Below are 20,255 nucleotides of genomic sequence, written 5' to 3' on the forward strand. Positions count from 1 at the left end.
GAATAGATAGAGAAGACGTGGCACATATATACAATGGAATATTACTCAGCCATAAAAAGAAACGAAATTGAGTTACTTGTAGTGAGGTGGATGGACCTAGAGTCTGTCATACAGAGTGAAGTAAGTCAGAAAGAGAAAAGCAAATACCGTATGCTAACACATATATATGGAATCTAAAAAAAAAAAATGGTTCTGATGAACCTAGCGGCAGGACAGGACGCAAACGTAGAGAATGGACTTGAGGACACGGGGAGGGGGAAGGGTAAGCTGAGACGAAGTGAGAGAGTAGCACTGACACATATACACTACCAAATGTAAAATAGATAGCTAGTGGGAAGCAGCTGCATAGCACAGGGAGATCAGCTAGGTGCTTTGTGACCACCTAGAGGGGTGGGATAGGGAGGGTGGGAGGGAGACGCAAGAGGGAGGGGATATGGGGATATATGTATATGTACAGCTGATTCACTCTGTTATAAGGCAGAAACTAACACAACATTGTAAAGCAATGATACTCCAATAAAAATACTTAAAAAATAAATAAATTTAAATTTAAATTTAAAAAATAAATAAATACATCCAAGGGTTAGTCTCAACAGCCAGACTAAACTGCTTTGCCCTTGACCCTAGAGGTCAGGGTCCTAAGCCTTAAGACTTAGTCTAAATCAAAAGAATGAGGATTTGGGAGTTGGAGAACCCTGGTTAAATTCTGGCTCCTTCTCCTCCATCAGCTGTGTGACCCTGAGCCCGTTTCTTCACCTCTCTGAACCTCAGCTTCCTAACCTGTGCCATACAGTTTACTGAAGGAAGAAGATCCATACAAAGCTCCCCAGCACACAATAGGCCTCAGTGGATGGCCCCAATTCTTTATTATGATGATGGAGACAGTTTAGGAGAGCTGTCTGCTGAAAGACCCCAAATCCATTATGCATGTTTTATCTTAGTGCTCCCAAGGTCTTGAATAAACAATGTCTTCATCCAGTATTTAAAAGACACTAAATCGGCCTCAGAGTAACCACCCCCTCCCACCCCAGCTGAAACTTGGCTGGCTCTATACTTGGCTGCTGGCCTGAATTTCCAAGCACTGTTGGTTTAGCATTTCTCAAATGTACCCCATTAACACTACGAACCGGTCAGCTCTCCCTCCTCTCTGAGCTCAGGTCTGACCAGCACAGTGAGAGATGGAGCCAGCAGTGTGAGGCCAGACTCCCCGACTTGCCTTTGTGAAGCAGGGTGGTGCTGGGGTCGGTCTGCCTGGGATTGGGGGCACCTGTCAGCATTTGCATGAAGGGGTGCAGCCAGGTCAGATGCAGACATAGGCAGTGTGCTTGGAGACCGGGAGAAAGCGCAATGGAATGAGGGGGTCTGGGAAATGTGAACAAAATATATTCTCCCAGTTGCCTCTTGAGGGGAAAAAACAAGACCTTGAACGAGGCTTAGCAAAAAGCCACTGCTCTGGGAATCAGGAAATAGCTCTGCCCTGGCACGGTCTCCAACTCATTCGCTGTGTGTCTCTGAGCAAGGTACTTGCTCTTTCTGTGGCATATTTATTTAAAGATAAATGGATTAGGCTGGGCCACATTTTAAAACTCTTGCTTGGCAGCAGAATTCTTTCTCAAACAGAATTTTACTTGGAATTTTAATATATAAATAGATGAAAGTGGAACTGATTCTCTGGGTAAAAGGTGGGGGGAGTGGGAAAAGGGGGAGCTGGAATCTTGCCCACTAAGCCCCGCTAACAATCTGAAAGACACCAGGAGGTACCTCTGTGGAAAGGGTTTGAGAACCACATGACATGGCATATGATATATAAAATCTCACGTGCTAGCAGCTTCTGATCCTGGTAGCTGCAGCTGCTACTGCTGATAACAGTAATGGCTTTTATTTGTTGAGCACTTTCTTTGTGCCAGGGCTGGAACTGACTTCTATATGCTTTACTCTGAGAGTCAGTAGCGAGCCCTGATTCAGAGCCCTGTTTCAAATTCCAGCTTCACCAATTTAGCAGCTGTGTGACGGTGGGCAAGTTAGTTAATCTTTCTGTGCCTCAGAGTCTTCATAATGGAAAATAGATTGTTCCGAGGATTAAAGCAATTACTCTCCATAAAAGTGCCTAGAACAGTGGCAGGCACATAGTAAGCAACTGATGTTAGCCACTTTTCTCATGACTGCATAAATTGTTGTATTTAATTTTTATAAGCACTACTCGGTTTCACAGATGAGGGAATTGAAGCTCAGAGAGATGAAGTGAGTGCCCCTAGGTCACACAGTTAGTAGGTGATGGAAGGAAGACCTGAATCCAAGTATGCTCAACTGTGCAGCCTGTGGTCTTAACACTCAGCCAGAACTGCTTTGTTCTTGACCCTAGAGGGTAGGGTCTTGGTCCTAGTAATTTGCTTAAGGAGTTCCAAGCCTAGATGGAAGGGTAGTTAACAATGACTACAGTGATTTATGCTTGCAGGAGTTCTGGGGTCAGCAGGGTCTAGAGTCTGGACATCCTAACGAATGCAAATTCCAAGCAGAGAGAAGGTGTTTGGTCTCCAGAGCCCAGGGCTAACTGATGGTCTCTACTAGAAAAAGGGCAGAAGCAGCCCCAAGCTAGAGCACAGGTGAGCAGAGAACTGGCTGACTTTCAGCCCCCACTTGGAGGGCACCATATATGCCTCTGAGCAGTCCACAAGCTGTACAACCTTACACAACGACCCTTACTCTTCTCCTGCCTCAGCATTTGGTGGGGAGAAGCTCAGGGAGAGAATGAATTTGGCTGCATGAGAAAGACAAAGACTGGTCTCAGCCTTGCCCTGATACCTGTGGAAGCCTGGGATGAGGGGAAGGCGCATGGAGGCTGTGAGGTCAGGAAGCTCTGCATGATCGCCCAAAGCAAGTGCAAGCCACACAGTCACTTTATCTCTTTGTGCTTCTTTCTCTCAGCACGGAGGGTGGCAATAAAAGATGGCTGTATGGCTCTCTCTGGGGAGCTGAATGGGAGCCAAACCATCATATGGTGAACAAATGCTGTGATCGCCCAACTGCAGAGCAGCTGCTGCAAATTATTAAATGGCACCAACCTTTGCCTTGACCACTGACCCCTGGAAACGAGTAGCCACCCACCCACCCACCCACCCAGAAAGCCCCAGTACCCTGCCACCAACAAACGCCCAAACACAGGCTCCAGCATTAAGAAAAATCAGGGGGTGTGGTATAGCTGTAAGAACACAGCTTTAAATTCAGACAGAGCTGTATACAAATGCCAACTCCACCCCTCATGAGCTGTGGGACTTTGGGTAAGATACTGAACTTCTCTGAGCCTCAACTTCCCATCTATAAAATATAGCTTATGTACTGATCATGCAAGGAGGATGTAAGAATTAGAAATAATAAATGTAAAGTATCCAGCACAGTACCTAAGACAAAGTAAGTGCTTAAATAGCTATACACATAGTGCCTTCACTTATTCAATGAAGACAGACTCCAAGCCCACTGACTACAAGGCACAATAAATATCATATGGGAGGGTCAAGTGGTTTCCCTGAGTGACACGAGCTGAGATCTGAAGGACAAGCAGGAGTTTTCTAGGTGAAATGGGGAGGAAAGAACTTTCCAGGCAGATGGAACAGAATAGGTGAGGGTTGAAGAACTGAGCAAGAGTTGATGTGGTTGATGCAGAGACAGCAAGAGGAGGCTGGCAGGGTGGGTGGGGCCAGACCACACAAGCCACAGTAAAGATTTTGGTCTAACAGTACAAAGAACGTATGGAACGGTTCTAACTGATGAAATGACACAATCAAATTAGTGTTTTAAAAAGCTCACTCTAAAAAGAGTATATACTGTATGATTCCAACTTTATGACATTCTAGAAAAGGCAAAACTATAGAAACAGTAAAAAGATTAGTGGTCACCATGGGTTATGGAGGAGGGAGGGATGAATAAGCAGAGCACAGGGGATTATTAGGGCAGTGAAACTGTCCCGTATGATAATATAATGGTGGATACGTGTCATTATATATTTGTCAAAACCCACCGAATGTATGACACCAAGAATGAAGTCTAGCATAAACTATGGACTTTGGGTGATAACGATGTTTCCGTGTAGCTTCATCAATTGTGATACAGGTACCACTCTGGTGGGAGATGTGGATAATGGGGGAGGCCGTGTGTGTCAGAGGACAGGGGGCACATGGGAACTCTGTGTACTTTCCTCTCAGTTTTGCTCTGAACCTAAAACCTCTCTAAAAATATAAAGTCTATTAATTTTAAAAAAAAGAGAGAAAAACAGTCTGGCTGTGGTATAGAGAATAGATTGGAGGCGAGCAGGGGAGAATGCAGAGGACTAGTTAGGTTTTTCTACTGTTTTGCTGGGTTCCTTTGGGACAAATTACATAAGCTCTGAGAGCTTCAGTTTCTCCATCTGTGATATGGGAACAAGAATATAAAGTGAGGCAGGGTATAGGAAGTGCCTCACAGAAAGCCTGGCACAAGGCAGGTGTTCAGTTCACTCTGGCAGAACATGAAAGAATGATCATGATGCTGGGAAGAATGGCAAACAGTGTCAGGATCCAGAGCTTTTTGTGGGGGGATAATGGGCATCCTGCGATGATGTTTTGTAGCAGGTAAAAAGTCTCAGTGTCTATTGGCAGGGGCAAAAGGATTTAGCAGAGTGTATGGCCAAGGGCTAAAGCTGTGTTTCGTGCTTTGGGGGAAAAAAATCATAATAACAGCTAAGACTTATTGACTGCTAACTACACGGCAGGTCCTATCGTAAGTGCCTTTTGTGAATTAGTTCCTTTCATTCTTTCAACCGTACCTCAGGTTAGGAACTATTATTATCTCTACTTTGTATCTGGGGAAACTGAAACACAGAAAGGACCATCAACTTGCCCAGTATAAGTGACAGAGCTGGTTTAAAAGAAAATCAAAGGATACAAACCTGAGTTCACTGAGGAAATAGGTTTTGTAAGCACAGAACCATTGTGAAACGGCACAAAAGAGACGAGCTGTGACCAGGGACCCAATCACGGTGGGAAGAAGTACGGTAGCCCTTAAGGCCATGGGTTTTGAATGAGCCTTCCTGGGTTTAAATCCTGGCTGCTCCACTTTGTGTGTGACCTTAGGCAAGTTATTTAGCTACTCTGTGACTCAGTTTCCGTTTCTGTAATATGGGGATAGTAACAGGCCATACCATTTTTAGTCAATATATGTTTCAGAACAAAGAAGGACAACAGGAACTTCTAAAAGAGCAAGCTTGGGGCTTTAAACAGGGGTGAGGCTCAAACCTGGCACCCAACCCACAGTTATCAAGTACCACACTAGATGCCAGCTTGTTGCAGTGATGAAAACAACATGACCTCTGCCCTCAAGGACCTCCCAGTCTGGGGTGGGGAGATAGGTACAAATGCAGAAAATAAAACAAAAGGCAGGATATAAGAATCAGTCACTTGTTCAACCAAAATGATGCCAGTCACCATTCTAGACACTAGGGATGTAGTGATTGGCAAAACAGACAAGTTCCCTGCCCTCAAAGAGCTTATGTTCTAGTGCTGGAGATAGGCAACAAACACAAACATAGGAGCAGTGATGACTGCTGTTAATTAAAAAATAAAGCAGGGTGAGGGCTTAAGAGAGCCACGTGGGAGGTTATTTCGGATAGGGTGGTCAGAGAAGGAAGTGGTAGCACTTGAGTAAGGCCAAAATGTCATGAGGGGTGAGCTGTGTTCATATCTGGGAGAAAAGTTTCCCACGCTGACGTAATAGCAAGTGCAAAGGCCCTGAGGAGGGGAGAATACACTTGACCTGTTTAAAGAATGGCACAGAATAGGAGGACTGGTGTGGCTGATGGGGACAAAGGTGGAGAGACAGAGGAAGTCTAGACCACAGGGCACCTACCGAGCACGGTCAGGACTGTGAATTCCACTCTAAGAGGGATGGGAAGCCTTTGGCAGGTTTTTTGGGTTTTTTAAAATTTATTTATTTATTTTTGGCTGTGTCGGGTCTTCGTTGCTGCACGCGGGCTTTCTCTAGTTGTGGTGAGCAGGGGGCTACTCTTCGTTGCGGTGCGCGGGCTTATTGCAGTGGCTTCTCTTGTTGCGGAGCACGGGCTCTAGGCGCGGGCTTCAATAGTTGTGGCATGTGGGCTCAGTAGTTGTGGCTCACGGGCTCTGGAGCGCAGGCTCAGTAGTTGTGGCGCGTGGGCTTAGTTGCTCTGCGGCATGTGGGATCTTCCCGGACCAGGGCTTGAACCCGCCCACGTCCCCTGAATTGGCAGGAGGATTCTTAACCACTGCGTCAGCAGGGAAGTCCGCCTTGGCAGGTTTTAAACATGGGCTTGGCATCTGATTTAATTTCGGAAGAATCACTCTGGCTGCTGTGTAGAGAATGGATTGAAATGGGCCATGGTGGACTAACGTGTCTTTGAATTCTTTGCTGCTCCTTTCATTAACAAGTGGGATCTCCTTAAATCTAGTTTTCCCCTGTGCCTGTCTCTGACCACTAGCATGTGGCAGAAGTGATGCTGTGAAACTCCTAACTCTGGCCTTTAAGATATTTACACCTTCTATCCCTCTTGTAACTTGTCCTCTTGAAAACCAGCTGCTGTATGAGAAGTCTCACTATCCTGAGACCACACTGCTGGGAGAAAGTGCAACAGCCACGTGGAGAAAGAGAGACCACGTGGAGGGGCACCAAGGTACCAGAGACATGGACGTGAAGGTGACAGGACCTTCCAGCCCAGCCAAGCCACAAGGCATGCAGCAGAAGAACTGCCTGTCCCAGCCCTCCAGATTCCTGACCCACAGACTGCAAACAAATAAAATGATTGAGATTTTAAGCTATGAGGTTTGGGGGTGGTTTGTTACACAGCAATTGATAACTGAGGCAGAGGCAAGGAGGCCAGTGAGAAGGGTACTGCAGAAATCCAGGTGAAGGAGAAAGGTGATTTTGGTCTACGGTGGGAATGGGGGTGGAGAATCAAAAAAATGCTGATTTGAGAAAAAGTTTTACACACACACATCATCATCATCATCATCATCATCATCGGGAGAAACTCAGGGGTCTGGAGTCCCTGTATCATCTAGGGAGGATGGCACTGGTTCCATCTCTGAGGCTACCTCATTCAATGAAGGGTTGATTGTCCAAGGGTTGACTTCCTTTTCAGAAACTTCACTGCCATCAGGACAAACACTACAGAAGGTAAAGTGATATATTCCAGAATGCCTGAAAATAGGCTTAACAGCACAGAAATACTCTTTATTAGCAAAATGAAGACATCCCAGAGAAAACTGTTCATCTTAATATAACATCTAACATTTATACACTACTTCATAATTTATCAAGTATGCTCATACCTATTAGCTCTTTTGATTCTATCCACTGTCCTATGAAGTTAGAATTGTCATCCTCATGTACAAATGAGGAAACACACTCAGAAAGGAAACACTTACTGTTCTAAAGCCCCGTAGTCAGTAACTAGTAGAGCTAGACTTTGAACCTGTAACTTCTTTAAGCAAGTTCAGTTTTTTTTTGTATATGACTGTTGCTAATATTTCCACACTTACTTTAAAACTACACAGAATAAAATCAAATAATGTATCATTCCATTCTGTGTTTTCGTTGTCTGCCTGCGGCTCTTCTTCATAGGCTAGTTGTGCAATGGATTTTAAAGCAAAGTCCTTGGACTCCTGGTCTTGAAACCTTGTAGGTAGAGTTTGACAACATGCAGATTCCTGGGCCCCACCCAGGAACCAGACTTTCTGGTAATGGGGCCTAAGTACCTGTATTTTAATAAATAGGCCTGGGGGGAGGGGAGGTGTCTTAAATTATTCGCCTTCATGGGAAAGGTTGAAAGTCACTGAACCGGTGGATCAATCAGCCCTTCGGAAGCAGATGGACATGCTTAAATGAAGAGACAGAGTCTGAAAACACTGAGCAAACTGTAAACGGATCACTCCTCCATGTTGCCTGGGGTGAGGAAGGGGCCCTAGACAGTCTCTTCCTTCCCCTCCCCCTGTCCACCAGAATCACTCAGGGGCCAGGAAAGGAAGAGTGTGCAGAAGGAGTTGTGGGGTGGGAGGGCAAGGAAGGGGCAGGCTGAACATTTCAAGAGCAGCCACTATGTTTCAGGCATTAGCAGACTTCCTCTTTCGGCCCTCAAAGTAGGCAACGCTTCCATTTTACAATTGAAGAACATGGGAATCCGGGAATGAGGTTACTTGTGCAGTCACACAAATAGTAAGTGGGGAGTCAAGATTCGAACCCAGGATCACCTAGCACTAATGCTAGTGTTGTTTCTAGCATCAAGCTGTGCCAACCAGGTAGAAGGGAAGTGTGACATGAAGTCATGGGAGTGTGAACCCCACTCCCCTACTCATTCTCTGTATGACCTTGGAACAGGCATTACCCTTCTCAGAAGATGTTCCTTCACTTCTTTCAAAAAGGGGATCAAATTACCTGCCACTGAGAAGTCCCCAGGTACCCGGTAACCTGTTAGTAAAAGGTGATGGCTTCTGAATGAGAAACAGGACGTCAAAATCAAAAGGGTGAAGTAACCATCAGGCAATTTCTCCCACAGTGGATCGTGCCAGGTTGGGAGCAGGTGCCCCGGGATGGCAGAGTGGGACACAGTGCGGGAGCCATTCCTGGGAGTGGCTGCAGCATGTGAGAAGGAAGGTGCGTGTGGGGCGGGCAGGGGCTCTCCGGTGGCCTCTGAGGCTCTCCCGTCCCCAATTTCTATGATCCTGGGAAGCAGGAGCCACACTGTTTTTCTCTGTCAGTGCTCTGCTCCACTCCTGGGGGAGCTGGCAGACCTGCCGCTGGCTTGTTGGCTGGAGACGCATGGGTAGCGGAGCCTGGCATTTCTTTACAGGCTCTCACTGTCTCTTTCTTGTGCTGCTTTCTTCCCGTTCCCACGCTCTACCTCTGCAAGTCCCCAGGGATTCTGCTTTCTCCTGCACTGCTGAGGGCAAAGGCCCTGGGCAAAGAGATAGATCGGGCCTTCCCCCACCAAGGCTGCTCTGCTGGGACCCTCAATGCCTCATTGTCCCTGGCCTCCCAGACCCCGTCCCCTCCCGGGGAGAGAAGGCGGTGGGCGGTGTGCTGGTCAGCAAGTCCACGCCTGGTGCAAGCTGGCTGGGGTCCTCTCAGTTGTGAGCTTTTTACTTTGCAAAGTTGTGGGATTCTTATTCATTTGAAGAGTCAGCCAGTCCTGAATGCCTTCAGCAAAGATTTCGGCACTGAGCCAGGCGCTGGGGGTACAACTTGGAAAAACAGTCCTTAACCCGATCCTCAAGGAAGGTCCAGTCCAGTGGGAGACATGAGAAGTAAATAATGATTACTGCTCTCCTGAATCCATCACAATGCAGGGAGAGCAGTAAGAACAAGAACACAGAGCCATTGGTTAAGGGTTGGTTCATTCCTTCATTCATTGAACAAATAATTATTGAGAAACTGATACATGACAGGCACTGGTCTAGGGGCTGGGAATATGGGGGAGCAAAACAAAGTCCCTGCCTCTTCTAGAAAATAATATAAAAAATAAATGATATAAATGGCGCATCTTATCTATATCTGTAATATAATAATTACATTATATAATCAAAATATAATATAATATACATTGATTATAATGTTAATATTGTTATATTAATGTATTATCTAATCTAATTACATAAAGCATATCATCTGTATATATTAGTTTACATTATACATTATAATAATATTACATTAATATATTTTATTAATGTACCTAATCTATCAGCTATCAATCAATCAGTCAATCAATGAATCATCTATCATCCACCTATTTACCTATCTATAGTTTCAGGCAGTGACGACTGCTTGAAGGAAAAAAATGTACAGTTGGGGCTCGAGTGTGGGGACAGTATGGTCTGGCAAGGTCTCTCCAAGGAGGTGGCATTTGATCAGAAATTTGAAAGGGTGCGACATGGTAACATCTGCGGAGTGTTTCAGGAGGAAGGAAGAGGGGGTGCAAGGACTGTCCCCAGACACCGCTTACCTACTTCATACGTATCATTCTCAGAAGCACGGGTTACTTCTTCCCACTTTACAAATGGGGAAACCAAGAGCTAGGAAGGTGGAAGGACTAATCCAGGGCCTCCCAGCTTGCAGAAGGGAAAGCTGAGACCCACCCCAGGTGGTCTGCTCTGCCCCCTGTAGGTGGGCTTTCAGCCATGAAGCCACGCCACCTACCTGGCAAGTCCTAGATGCTTTTTGGCACAGAGGAGGGGGTGCCAAATTCAACTTTAGGGAAGAAGGTAGAGAAGGGGACATGAGTGCACCAGGCCAAAGGAGGTCTCTGCCTTCCTTCTTTGCCTCTTCTGGCCCCAAAGCTGCCCCTTACCTGTGTGCACATCCACTCAAAGTCAAGAGAGAGAGAGGGAAGCTCCTCTTCCAAGTCCACAGTGCTCACTCTGCTCACATTATTTAGGTTTCTACTCAAGTCACCTCCTCAGAGAAGCCTTCCCTGATCACCCCACCTCGAATACCAGTCACTGTCTATCTCATCTTTTGCTTCAACCTTTTCTCACGACCTGCCATTAGATTGCATATTTGTTTTCTTATTTGTTGTCAGTTTCTGTAGCTTAAATGTCAGCTCCACAAAGGCTATTGTCTATTTTGTTCACTACTATATCCTCTATGTCTGGTACATCTTTAATGAATGAAAGAAAGGAAAGTAGGAAAAGCTCAGTGTGTGTGTAACCACTTAGGAGAATTAAAGGAAGCACTTTTCCAAACAGACACAGGCACCACAAAGGGACAGTAGAATCTGAGCTCTTTGTGATTTGCTGGTGGGTGCCTGGCACTCTGAATTTGCTCAATAAATATCTGTTGAATGAATGAATATCTGGAATTTGAAATTCCAAGTTCAGGAAGCTCAGAAGACTTTGAGCAATTATGTGTGAGATAAACATGATTTTATAATATTCTTTGATGGGATGTTTGAGAGTTCTCAGGATAGATGTTCAGGATTGAGAGCTGATCCTGACACAAAAGCTAACATGTTAGGAGGATTTGGACAAGTCATCTTCCTCCTTGCCACCTGGGGCACAATTTGCCCACCTGTAAAATGAGGACACACAGAAAACTCTAAGAGACTCTGGACATCTAAGATTTTGTAAAATAACTCCTCCTCTGGGACAGGCCCACACATCTCCATCTTGCCCCGAATATCGCCCCTGGAAACAGTAATCCTGGGGTGGGTACCAGGGGTAGTTTTTGAGAGTCTTCAATGCCTTTCCTCAAGGTCTTGTGTTACTTAAGCTTTCTGGCTCCTTCTCTTCAAGCCTCTCTGAGGTCTGACCTTCTAATGAGCGGAGACACATTATCAGCCACTGTGGTTTGAATGGGTGCCTATAATTTAGTGTTGCCTAATGCTGGACACTGAGAGCAGGGCTTGTGTAATTAGGCTGGGACCTCATTAACATCTGCCTCCGTGGGTGTTTTTCATTCTTGGTTTCTCCTGTCTTGTATTTTGAATCCCATCTGGCTGTATGGACACGGCTGCCCTTTTTTATTGCTCCACTGTGAAGCCAGGCTTGAATTTGGGCCCAGAATGGCAACAGCCATCCACAATGCATGAATCTTAACATGTCCTGGAATGGCCCCTGCTCTGCTCTCTAAATAGAATTACACAACTTTACTGAGAACCTGGACTGTCTGAGTTGCTCTTGAGCACCTCGAGTTGGCTGGCAGTCCACCCTTAGTTTGGATGTTTGACAGAAACCAGAGTAAGGGGTGCTATCAGTTTAATTACTACAATTACCCATGATTTAACCAACTCGTGTGTAATACTTTGCCATATACAAAGCACTAGTAGAATCTGGCCTTGAGCAGAGATGTGGACTGTTTTGTTTACCGGTGATTCCTACGAGAGTTATTCTCTTCTGGGGCCCTCCTGCCCCCACCCCATTCTTCTCTGCCCTGCTCTGAGCCCCAGGAGGCTGAACTCTGTGGACAGTACCTATCGGGCTCTCTTGCTCACTGGGCCAAAGTGAGGTCCCAGCAGGAGACTGGAGGGCAGGGGGAGAGGAGGGTGGTGGTACTTCTTCCTAGCGCCCACCCTGCTTCAGTGCAGGACTTTGGAGGTAGCTAAGTTCCTCTACAACTATTGCTTCAACTGCATGGCTCTCCTGCCCAAGTCTAGGTGAAACCTTCTGGATTGAGTCTATTAATTCTACTTCCTCTCCTTGTCCCTTCACCCCTAATGATGATAATGGCTTCTTGCTGTTGTTATTGGATGCCTCATGTTCCCTGAGCCCCACACACCCCTCCGTAAGTGATTCCTTTTTTAAAATTTCTTTATTTCTTTATTTAAACCATTTGGGGATGAATTCTGTTTTCTACCTAGCCCCTGTCTGATACAATTCTTAATATCTGGAATGGAACCTGGAACACAGTAGGCCCTTAATAAACATCTGTGGAATGAATAAACAAACTTTTCACACATGTCTCATTTAACCCTTACAAAAACTATATAAAATAATACAATTACCTTTTACAGATGAAGAAGCTGAGGTTCAGAGAGAGGTAGAATCTCAGGTCTGAGCAACAGATTTCTAAGGGAGAGCAACACACACATCCTGTACCCCACATGAGCCTGAGCCACACTCAGCACCTGGGAGAAATCTCTACTTCCTGCTGCTTCCAGCACAGACCCAGAGTCCACTCATGCTGGCCTGGGGTGGGCTCAACAGGACCAGATGCCATGCAGTGGACAAGGGTAATGTGAGTAAGAGAATAACAAAATTTCTATCCTTCTTTGTCCCTTATTACAGTTTTTTACTTAAAGTCTATTTTGTCTGAAATAAGTATGGCTAACCCTGCTCTGTTTGGTTTCTATTTGCATGGAATATCTTTTTCCAGCCCTTCACTTTCAGCCTATGAGTGTATTTAAAGCTAAAGTGAATCTCTTTTAAGCAGCATATTGTTGGGTCTTTTTTTCTTTCAATTCATTCAGCCACTCTATGTCTTTTAATTGAAAATTTTAATCTATTTACATTTAAAATAGTTATTTAAAGTACTATTGCCATTTTGTTAACTGTTTTCTGGCTGGTTTGTAGTTCCTTTGTCCTTTCTTCCTCTCTTGCTGGGTTCCTTCATGATTTGATGCTTTTCTGTAGGGGTTTGCTTTGAATCCTTTCTTCTGTTTTGTGTATCTCCTATAGGTTTTTGCTTTATGGGTACCATGAGGCTTACATAAAAAATTTTATAGTACAGTCTATTTTAAGCTGATAACAACTTAACTTTAATCACATACAAAAACTACTTTTACTTGCCCCTCCCTATATTTTATGTTTTTGATGCCACAATTTACATCTTTTTATATTGTATATTCATTAATCATTGTAGCTATTGTTATTTTTAATAGTTCTGGTCTTTTAACCTTTTTACTAAAGTTAAAAGTGATTTACACACCACCATTACAGTATTGCCAGAGTATTCTTAATTTGACTAAATAATTACCTTTATCAGTTTCATACTTTCATATGTTTTCATTTTACTAATGAGTGCCCTCTTATTTCACTAAGTTCTCACTGTCTAAATTCAGATTCTTGGATCCCCTCAGTATTTGTCTACCGTCTAATTGTATTTTTTCATACTACTCATAATGAGGAACTTACTGCCTCTTTAAGCAGCTCTAACTATGAAACAATCTTCCCCTTGTTAAAAAGGCAGTCCAGTAAGTGGTGACACAAAGGCTCTGGAGCCAACTACCTAGGCTTGAATCCTAGTTTTGACCCTTACTGGCTGGAGACCTTGATTCCATTACCCAACTTATTGGTGCTTCAATCTTCTCATCTAGAAATGTGGATGATAATAGTATACATTTTATAGGGTTGTTGAAAGGATGAAATGAGTCAATACATGTTAAGTGCTTGGGACAGTGCCTAGCACGTAGGAAATGCTATAAAGTGTTTGTTAAATAAATCAAAATTCATGAATTCTGTGTGTGCAATTCAAGCTGGCTTCATCAAAAAGGATTTTTTTGGCTCCAGCTTGGAGATGAGTCTGGATCCAGGGCCTTGAATAACATCAGCAGGTCATTGACTCTCCTTCTCATCTTGGCTGTGTTTTCCTTTGCCTTGGATTCATTCTCATTAGATCCTTCCCTCTAAGAGAAAGAGCCATGGCCACCAGTAGCTCCAGGAGTTCATCCCACCAGCTCAGCAGCCCCGGCAGAACACATGTGTCTCTCACCCAAGAGTTCCAGCAAAAGCCTCACATGAATTCTCATTGCCCTGGCTTGGGTCCCAGGCTTTTTTTTTTCCCCCAGTGTGACATTCTGATTCTAGGGCTGGTTATTGCTGTCAGCTCTAGACACCACACAGACTGCAAGCTGGGGAAGGGTTGCCCCAATGGAAAATCTAGTTGCTATTCCCCAAAGCAGGAGGAATAGATGCTGGAGAAAACCAGCAGTGGTCTGCTCTACCACCCATCTTGGTCATCTTCCCTGAAGGTGCTCCCCACGAGCAAGACTTTAGAAGATCTCACCTTTGCTCTTATTGAATACTTGGAAGTGCTTAAGGGCATTTTCAATGCAACACCTAAGTCTCTTTGAAAGAATACACTGTGAGGCAAGAGCACTGCTCAACATTCCTGCTTTGGGAGACCACAGCTAGGGCTTGGTATGGCACTACATGCCGGAGGAAGATTCTACTGACTCTTCACCTGCAGGATGCAGTGTGAGTCAGGCTGGGGCTACCTGGTTTGTGTGCACATTCTTGCAGGTCTGGCACCTTGTAACATGTGGCTCGCCGAAATAAGCTGCTGGGCTGAGATTGTAAGCACCATCCTGGGCATGGACAAAATAAATCTTAACAGTTCCATGGATCCTAGAACCCAGGGCTTTGGCTATATTGGCACTGTCCTCACAGCCCTGGCTACTCAAGTAGCCTCACAGCCCTGGCTGCTGATGCTTATGGTCTTCCACCAGAATCATCAACATCATCTGGAAGCCTTTGTGCTCAAATCAAGGTCACAGGACTGACAGCATTGGCTTCATCTGGGAACTTGTAGGAAACTCAGAATCTCAGGTCCTACCTGAAGACCTAATGGATGGGAATGCATTTTAACAAGATCTCTAGGGGGTTTGTATGCACTTTAAAATATGAGAAGCACTACTGTATCAGTTTTCTAGGGCTTCCTTAACAAAGTACCACAAACTGCATGGCTTAAGACAACAGAAATTTATTCTTTCACAGTTCTAGAGGCTCAAAGTCTGAAATCAAGGTGTCAGCAGAGTTGGTTTCTTCTGAGGGCTGAGGGAAAATTTGTTCTATGCCTGTCTCCTAGCTTCTGCTGATGGATGGCAATCCTTGGCATTCCTTGTCTTGTATCACTCTAATTTCTGCTTCCATCATCACATGGTTTTTCCTTGTGTCTCTGTGTCCAAGCTTCCCTCTTCTTATAAGGATACCAATCACATTGGATTAAGGGCCCACCTTACTCCAGTATGGCCTTAACTTATTACATTTGCCATGATCCTACTTCCAAAGAAGATCACATTCTGGGGTACTAGTCTTAGGACTTTAACACATCTTTTCTGGGGAGACACAATTCAAACCATTACAACTATCTTCCAAGCCTGCCATTCTTAAGTGCTGGGAGACTAGCTGATTAAGAATCACCTAGAACAGTTTCGTAAACTTATTTTTGTAAACATTTTAATAAATTTTGGAAGAAGATGGCAGGTCTAGAATGAGGCTTGAGATATCCATTTCTGCAAGGTGATCTTCTTCAGGCAGCACACCCCCAGGATACTCAGCTTTACAGATGGCCCAGCCCCAGTTCAGGGCCAATGTGCAAGCAATCTGGGGAGATTCTCCATCAGGCTGCCCACTGGAATCACCTGGGGAGTTTTAAAGCTACCAATACCTAAGTTCTGCCCTCAGAGAGTCTAGTGTAATTGGTTTTTCCTATTGCCTGGATATCAGGATTTTAAAACATTTCCCAGGTGATTCTAATTTGCAGCCAAATTTGGGGATTAATGGAATAGATGCTCTCATTTCTACATATTACAAAGAAGATGATCCAGTCCCTTTCCCAGACAGGGAAACAAGACATAAGACAAATAATCGCATATATGAACATACACAGATTCCTAAATGTTGAATTTTATGTTTTTTACAGTTTTTATGTGCATAATGAGGCTGCTGTGAGAAGTAAATAAATGTATATATGTAGCACCATTCTCAAAATCTCCCATGATGGCAGACTTGTTCATCTCTCCTTGTAGTTTTGCCAATTTTTGAAGTACATTTTGAGGCACTTTTTTTGAGCCCTATAAATTTAAAATTATTATCTCTTCTTGGTCAATGACTCCTTTATCCTTATGGGTTACTTCCTTTTCCCTGGTAATGCTTTTCACCTGGAAGTCTATTTTTCCCCCTGATATTAATACAACTATATTGGCTAGCTTTCTTTTGCCCAGTTGTTACATGGTGTGTATAAGTACGTATGTATATATATATTTATTTATAACTTATTTAATATTTAACTTATATGTTTATTTAATGTATATATTTATTTCCATCTTTTAACTTTCAAACATTCTATAGCCTTATGTTTTAGATGAATCTCTTGAATGGAATATAGTTGTGTTTTAAAGAAATCTACTCTGGGGGAGTTCCCAGTGGCCTAGTGGTTAGGATTCCGGGCTTTCACTGCCGTGGGCCAGGTTCAATCCCCGGTCGGGGAACTAAGATCTCACAAGCAACACAGCCAAAAACAACAACAACAACAAAAAAACTACTCTGACAATCTTGCTGTAGATGCTCTATGAATTGAGCATTGAGTTCATTTACATTTAATATAATTACTCATATATACTGGTGATAAAAATATTTAGCAACTTGTAGGGTACTTTGAGAAAGCTGCAGTTCTCACAAGTGACCATGAGATGGCAACTCTAGGGGACTCACAGGCAAACAGCCTTGAAGGGACAGAGGGAACCAGGCATTTGCTCTCTGGGGTTCAACTACTGCTTCCAAGGGTGTATCCCCCCTGCAACGTTTGGGCATCCTCTGACCATGGGAGAAACAAGGATATGGGATGGGGGACAGGAGTGTGGTGAACTGGGGGACAAAAGAGTAGTCCAATGGCCATGCCTAACCATGGGGTAAGTAAGGGTGGCTGAAGGCATTCAGTGGGCTCAGGTCAGAGGCTATTTATCAATTTGTATAGAAAAATTTCAATATTTTAATAACCAGTACTGCTGTACACACCATTCAGAATACCAGCCTGTTGATATATATGGATCTAAACCTATCATTCTGTGTTATTTATAACACCTGTTCAACGTTGGTTTTTCTCTCCTTTCTTGTTTTCTTTTATTATTTCTATTTTTCTCTCTGTTTTTTATTTATTTATTTTTAAATTTTTATTTATTTATTTATTTATTTATTTATTTATTTATTTATGGTTGCGCTGGGTCTCCGTTGCTGCGTGTGGGCTTTTTCTAGTTGCGGTGAGCGGGGGCTACTCTTTGTCGCGGTGCGCGGGCTTCTCATTGCGGTGGCTTCTCTTCTTGCGGAGCACGGGCTCTAGGCGCACGGGCTTCAGTAGTTGTGGCACGCGGGCTCTAGAGCACAGGCTCAGTAGTTGCGGCGCCCAGGCTTAGTTGCTCCACGGCACGTGGGATCTTCCCGGACCAGGGCTCGAACCTGTATCCTCTGCATTAGCAGGTGGATTCCTAACCAATGCGCCACCAGGGAAGCCCCGCTCATCGTTTTTAAGTACTACATTCTGTTTCTATTTTTTTAGTAATTATCATAGAGATTACCTTTACTTATTCTTTAATTCTTTAATTTTCATCTTTAATTTTTCAAAGCCTATTATTAATCAATACTTAACTTTCCACCCTGACAATACAAGGGCCTCAGAACATCTTAATTCTATTTAGCCCCAGCCTCTACTCACTTACTGTGGTTTATTTGAATCCTTCATATATTTTAAAAATCCATAAGATGTCATTATGATTATTAATTGTTTTTTGAAGACAATGTTTATTAGCATTTCCACTTTCTTTGCTCTTCATGTATTCTTGCTGCTCTATGTTATTCTGAGATCATTTCCTTTTTGCCTAAAGTACATACTTTACAATTTCCCTTAGTGAGGTCTTATCTTTATAAATGTTTTTATTTTGCCTTCTTTCATAAAATACATTTCCCTGAGGATGACAATTATTTTCTTTCAGCACACTGAAGATATCTTCCCACCCCTGCTGCCTGAGAGCCAACTGTCAGTCTGTTACTCCAATCGAGTAATCTGTCTTTTTCCCTTGGCTACTTTTTATTTTTCTTTATCTTTCTGCACTTAAACTATTGTGTCTTTGTAGAATTCTTTTTAGTAATCCTGCTTTAAATTTGTTGAGCTTCTGATGTTGGTAGTTTGGTTATCTTCCTGAAAGATTCTCAGCTATCATTTCTTATTTTACTGCCTCTGCTCCATTCTCTTTTCCCTCCCTTTATGAAACTCTGGCTAAATGAATGTTAGACCTTCTCAGGAGATCTAACCATCTCTTCTGCATTTCCAGTCTTTTTTCTCTTTGTGCTTCATTTGGGATAATTTCTTTGGCTCTACCTTTCATTTCATTAACACCTTTTCAATGGTGTCTAATATGCCATTAAACACAACACTTTCAATAATTTTGGTTATTGTAGTTTTCATTTCTAGAAGTTCTGTTTGGTTTTAATAAAACTGGTTGTGCCATTTTTTATAGTTTCCTATTCCTTGCAGATATCTTCCAACCTGATTTTTTTCAACTTAATATGTATGATTTTTTTCTTTTAAGAATGTGTGTTTTTGAGGGTATCTTTCTGCTATCTATATTTCCTGTTTCTTCTCATTCATAATGTCTATGCCTGGTTATTTTTGACTATGTGCTAGCTATTATACAAAAAATTATCTGAATAATTATTCGAAGCCTAGGATGAAAGTGCCTTCCACTACACAGGATTTGCTTTTACTTCTGGCATGTCTGGGATTACCATATACTAAATTTAATGCTTGAGGTTCCCTGGAAGGCCAATCAAAGTGCAATTCAAGCTGCAGTGACTTGTGAGGGCTCATCTACCTACAGTTCACATTCACCTTGAGATGTAGTCCTTTGAGGTCTCAGCTTATTTTGGGTAGGGTCTACCATTATACCTTGAGAAAACCTGTGTATTTCTTTCTTTCTCCCTTGCCCCTGCTAGGCTATCAAAACCAATTTTCAAATTTGCTAGACATAGCAATACTCTCAGGAAAAATGAAGCTTTTGTACTCATTTATCTCTCTGGATTTCCATTTCCCTATCATTCTCTTCCTGGTAAGTCCTTACTGTCATGTCAACTCTTTGATGGCTTTGAAGATTATCGTTATTTAAAACCAGTTTTTAAGTTGTTTTCAGATAACCTACAGTTGGTCTACCATTATTGGAAATAGGAAGCCATGTAATGTTTTCATTGGCAAATGGCAGGTACTCAGTAAATGATGGCTGATTTAGTAAAATTATCATAATTTCCCAAACATACTCCTTTTTTAAGCTTGTTGGTTTGTACAAAGACTGTTTCCTATTCTTAAAACACATAGAATGCCCATATTCTACCATCTGACAAGGCTCAGAACAAATGCCACCTTTTCCTCAAATTTCTTCCTGTTGTCTCTACTTCCCCAAATCTGAATTCTATTTCTTCCCCACCTAAACCCTCATAGGACCTAGTCTGTACCATTCTTTGGGTACTTAACTAGATAGGAATATTTTAATATACTATCTACCTCTCCTGCAGATTTATACTTTTTTGACATTTCTGGTCTTCTGAAGAATTCCCTCACTTCCCCTCCAGTTCAGCTGTTTATATTATAAACAGATTTGGGGGGGAAATATTATATCTAGTACTTTTAGGTGTGATGTCCTGGGAGGGGAGTCTCTGAACATTTATTCTGTTCTACTGCGGGAAGCGGGATGCAGCCTATTCTAATAAACTCTTAACATTTGTACAGCACTTTAGAATTAATAGGGTATTCTCACATACATGCCTTCTACTTCCGTGTTCACTATCATCATGCTGCAGATGAGAATCAGAGGGCAAGAGAGACTAAATAATATTCCCGAATAGAGCCATAAAGTCAGAAATGGAACCCAAGTCTTCTTTCTCCAAGCCCAGGGCTCATTCCAGGATACTCAGTTGCTTTCCCATATTGTTTGTGCCACTAGTCATTCCTATGCAATAATACCTAAAACTCTCTGGAAGCAGACATTCCGTACATGA

At 43.2% G+C, this 20,255-nt stretch overlaps 1 protein-coding gene across 1 annotated transcript in view; it reads right to left on the reverse strand.

The window, feature by feature from the left end:
- Window positions 1-20,255, reverse strand: part of SYN3 (synapsin III) — a 451,775-nt gene that overhangs the window by 341,395 nt on the left and 90,125 nt on the right. The window lies entirely within an intron of this gene.

The sequence above is a fragment of the Balaenoptera musculus genome, chromosome 10 (genome assembly GCF_009873245.2).
Source record: "Balaenoptera musculus isolate JJ_BM4_2016_0621 chromosome 10, mBalMus1.pri.v3, whole genome shotgun sequence".
Lineage (NCBI taxonomy): Eukaryota > Metazoa > Chordata > Mammalia > Artiodactyla > Balaenopteridae > Balaenoptera > Balaenoptera musculus.